Raw genomic sequence first — 5,116 nt, 5'->3', positions numbered from 1 at the left:
TTTCTTGTATGTTCTATTGCAAGAAATTACTGGTTATACATATTTGAGAAATCATTCTCTAAATCTTGTGTTTTAACATATTGGTAATCATGTATAAACATAATATATTAAAGTCACCTAATAGTTAGTTACCCGGTATAAAACTTAATAAATGACTTATGATTATAATTATAATTAATGAAAATTCAACATAATTCTGATTCTAAACAGTAATCTTCGGTTACATAACTCCTAAAATACTTAATAAATAAACTTACAAAGATGTATAAAGATATATAGATAGATTTTGGGAACAATTGGTATTCATCCTCAAGCCATAGCTCCTGTTTAGGAAATAAGGATAAGTCGTAGAATATAATATTTTTAAAAATTTATTTTTTTGATTTAGTTATTTACTTTCGTAGGTGCTAGGAGTTACTCGGACGTGGCTACTATTAGTAATTTGCATTATATTTGATAACTAAATTGTGACACCTATGTTGTTCAGATTAATCTCTGAAAATAATTGGTGATCCCAGAATTCAGATTAAATATAATAAATGTCCGTCAATTACGTGGATACAGAGAGTACATACTCTGTTTTAGGGCCTAGTCCCCCATGGGGTGTTTCAGGGTGGTGGTAATAATTTTCCTGGGTGTTTTATATAATTATTCATTGCTTATAAACACACTTATTGAATGTATATATTTGAACATAGTAGCCCGTGTTTTAAATTGTTTAAAGGCAACAACCATGAACTTTCCTTGGAAGAGCTCGATGGAGAATTTGGTTGAACCTTGTAATAACTGGAGTCCTTTCTTACAATATGAAAGTCTTGGTCTGGCCTTACTGAGAGCACCCTCGGTAAACCTATGTAATACATAAAAGCTAAATAGTCTTTATTGATAAATTTTGATCTAAAAAGAAGTGACTTTAACATCCTTTAAAAAACACGAACAAGAGTTAAAAAATTCAAGTTAGATGATAAGAGCTGCTTGGAAAACAAATAAAAATAAAAGCTTCTGTACTTGTAAACATATCAATTCAGTGCCACATCTACTTTAACTAAGAATACACAAGATAAAGAGTGCAAAAGGGAATAAGTTAAACATACATGCCTGGGCCACTTGTTCTTCAACATGGCAGCAGGAGCCGAAATGGGTTTCACAAGAAGCATTATATAAACACATTTCAGCATCTTTTTGACTACATAAAAAACAATATAAAAGTTGAAAAAAAAGAATCCTAAATTGGGATTGTTGATTGGATAATCTTAGGAGAATGGCAATTATAAGTGGTAAATAAAAAATAGGCCATAAAATTGAAAAAGAAGAAATGGTAGTAGATAGAAGATACACACCTGCTGAAAACCAAAAGTATAGTTTGGATATAATAATCAATAATTTGGGGTCTAGAATTAATAAATTTGGGAGGGGTATCCATAACAACTATACACTGGCGCTGATGGATGTTGGTGTATGTATTGTAATAAAGTGATGTTGAAACAACATTAACTCTATATCTGCTGCTGGTGTTATAAGAAAGTGTTTGTTTTTTAAGCAAATATATCACCATAAAACTCGCAACACCTTTTGGTGTAGCCGTATCTTCCTCGCTCCCTGGAGGTTTGAACCTTATCAAAAGTACAATTGTAAATTGCATAATGTTTTCCAGCAGAAACAGAGTAAAGGATGTATCCAACAAGGCTGGTATGGTCAATTGTCAATACAGTTGAACACTTGAGTTCAATGAGTAAAGGATATTATGCTGAGAAAATAGAAATGTGAATTTTCATAGCTAGTACTGACTAACATCAGCATGATAAATTATTTGTGCACTTATCGTTGATAATTACATCGACAGGAGCGTATAATTATTTGTTTAATTTTAGCTGTTGTCAATATTCCTGATGTTCTAGTATTCTTGTTCTATGTTTCCTGTGCTGGTTGCACTTGATTACAGGCCTAACTATCCTCTTACTACAAATTATAAGACGTATAATTTTGGTACAAGTTGCTACATTTATATGATGATTTGCATATAAAGAGCTAGTAATAGATTTAAAACACAGCATAACGTTGCATCTATATTAAGTTGTCATGTTGCATTCTTTTTAAATGGTTTGTATTCACTGATACAAATTCCTTCCCTTTTGCAGTGTGCCAATAGATAGCACATGATCTCTTATAAATAAAAGTGAAAGAGAAAAATGTTTAAATTTTAAAAAAATGTATTATATATAATTATTATTGGACCGTAATTATATTATTTTAGTCTAAAACATTTTTAGTATCATATTATAAATTATTGTATTTGTTTTGAATAAAGCATTATACCAAATACAATATTTACATCAAAATTTAGAGATTTATTATAAATTATAAATTTGATTACTATAGAATGCATAGAGCTTGGTGAAGATACGATACAAAGTGGATAATGAGGTGAAGGTTTTGGGAAGGGGGAATTGGTACTTTTGGCTATGCGCAGAGGGAGAAAGATATCTTTCTAGAGATATTATTTTGTCATTCTCATATGATTCTCAATATTTTACTTTTGTATATTCTCGATGTTTTTTTTTTCTAAATGCTTTTATTCTAGTGTAAATATAAACTTGCACTCATTTGTCATTCTTATTATATATAAAATAACTTGCAAGTATATTCTTTGATAAAATTGTTTTTTACAGAAACGTTACAGGTGGGAGGACGAGCAGGGTTCGAGCAGGGTTCCCTTATATCTAGTATTTTTTGGCAAAAGTGTGCTGCTCGCACTAAAGACAACCTTTCCAAAGACCATAAGAAATCCTTGCACAATGCTGGAGTTGACCATGAAAATGCAATGGAACACATGCACGAGTATAGCCCCTGGTGGTGGTGCACTGCTGATATATGGGAAGATGTGTAATCAGTGGAGAGATAAAAAATGGTTAAAGAAGAGAAAGACTGCTTCAAGTAATAGCTAGAGGTGGCGAGAAGGCTAAAGGTACCTACAAAGGAGGCAGTATATCCGAGTTGCAACATATAGCTAACAAGGTATGAATGAATAGTTTTAATATGTTATAATCATAAGATCTAGAATATCACATGTTTATTATGTCGTACTGATATATGTCTTGTATAGGAGGCTCAATCTCAAGGTCCTATTAACTAGGTGGATGTGTATGTGAAAACTCGTGATGGTCTGCCTGAAGCTGTTACTATAGCGGTAATAAGCTTTTATTAATTTTGTTTTTGGTGTTTCCAAATTGAATTTTTTTTCATTATTTTATTCAATAGTAATGTAATAACTAGTAAGGTTTAGACTAAAATTAGTAGCCTGAAATTGAATCAGTACAATTCCATATAACTTTAATTTGGGATGTTACCTTTCACATGTCTTTACTAATATATAGGGAATATTATAAGCTGCTAAAGTTACAATTTTAGTACAAGTTTAGATAAGCAAATGAACACCATCTTTTTCAGGCATTTATTATGTTCAACTCAAATGTGGGAAGAAAGGTTTATACCGGTTTTAAATTTCCCTTTAATGAATTTATTAATATAAATTTGTTCTCCCAGCTTATACATTAACTAGGATACGATGATTTTAGGATGTATTGTACGTTATTTTTTAATTTCTTGTGCACACGTATATAAAAATACAGAATCCTATCAACTACATAAAAATCTTAGTAAATGTCATTTTTTTCTTCTAGTTATCAAAAAAATTAATTTTTTCGATCTCAATATTTTAACTAGTCATCACAATATCAATGTATTATTAGTATATATTTATAGTATAGGAATATTAACATAGTTCATATTTAATTTGGGACTAATTTAGTTTTTTTTTGTTTAATTGGTAAAATGATGACAGGAGGATTATCGACGTTTTATTTGATGAGCGCTATCCTAAGGGCACTGAGCACTCATATTTGATCAGGATTTGTGGGATACGGAATCCAAAGTGAAGAAGAACTATGTCAAAGGTCAAGGACAACGACGACGCCCATCCATATATGGCTCCTCATTTAGTACATAGTCTTCACAATCATCGAGTCAACCAGCTGTTCGTACTCCGGTTGAGTGTGTGAGGGCTATATGTCGAGATCCGGAGCTTCTCATATATTGGGAGGCCATCTGGGAGCTCTTGATCCCAAGGAGCTGGCTCGTGCAGTGGTGGAGGTGAATGCATCAAATCAGGGGGATAGCTCCGAGGTATTTTATCCAGTGAAGCTTGAATTTCAGTTTTTATTTTTTTTATAATTTGAATGGCGTAGTTAGTACGTAGGAGATATCATTAATTCCTTTATTATTTTGTTGATTACAGGGAGGACATCGTGATGATCATGATGACGAGTTTGATGGATCTTCTTAGTGTGTCTGAGTCATATTATGTTTCTTTTATATTTGAACTTTGTTGCATTTCTGTTTTCGTGATGTACTTTCTTACTTGGCTGACACTTAAATCTACGTTTGTCATTTTCATTTTCTGGATGGTGTAAAAGTATTTGAACATTTATTATTAAGGGAATTTGGATATCTGGATTTGAGCAAATGTTTATAATGTTGGACTATGTTTTGTTGCATGTATTGGAAAAATAGGTATTAATATTTAGAAATGTACTGAAATAGAATTATATTTCAAATCTTGAATTATTTTTAGCAACGAATGCAGTAGCTAAAACCTACCTAAATTAATATTAAAAATAGCGACGTAAAGTGGAGCTAAAAGCTTGTTGCTGAAATTTGCAACCAAATTCAGTAGCTGAAAACTGTCGCAAAATTTTTTAAATTTGCGACCAAATATTAGTAGCTGAAAGGGGTCCGCTATATTAGCGACCGTAGGCGGTAGCCAAAAGAGTAGCAAATTTTAGCGATAAAATATAGTAGCAAAAAATCGTTGTTGTTTTAGCGACCACTAGTGGTAGCCATAATTAGTCGCAAACATTAGCTACTGATTTCCGTAGCAAAACCAGTCGTTGTTTTTCGCGACAAAATACAGTAGCTAATATCGGTCGCAGACTTTAGTGACAGAAAACGGTCTCTAAAATAGTCTCCAACTGCTGCGACAGATTTTCGTCGCCGATCCAGTCGCCGCCACGTCAGTATTTGACATAGCGGTGCTGACTCAGCTTAGCGACGGACTCGG

General features: G+C 32.4%; 1 long non-coding RNA gene across 1 annotated transcript; it reads left to right on the top strand.

The window, feature by feature from the left end:
- The first annotated feature begins 2,940 nt into the window (after window positions 1–2,940).
- LOC141702858 (uncharacterized) lies at window positions 2,941–3,854 on the top strand. Its single transcript, XR_012567276.1, has 3 exons — window positions 2,941–3,015; window positions 3,104–3,187; window positions 3,842–3,854. It is a non-coding gene; the product is annotated as an uncharacterized LOC141702858 (long non-coding RNA).
- Window positions 3,855–5,116: the final 1,262 nt, after the last annotated feature.

This window comes from Apium graveolens, unplaced genomic scaffold (genome assembly GCF_009905375.1).
Source record: "Apium graveolens cultivar Ventura unplaced genomic scaffold, ASM990537v1 ctg5805, whole genome shotgun sequence".
Lineage (NCBI taxonomy): Eukaryota > Viridiplantae > Streptophyta > Magnoliopsida > Apiales > Apiaceae > Apium > Apium graveolens.
Note: the sequence above shows the minus strand (reverse complement) of the source record. Positions and strands in the feature narration are given on the sequence as shown.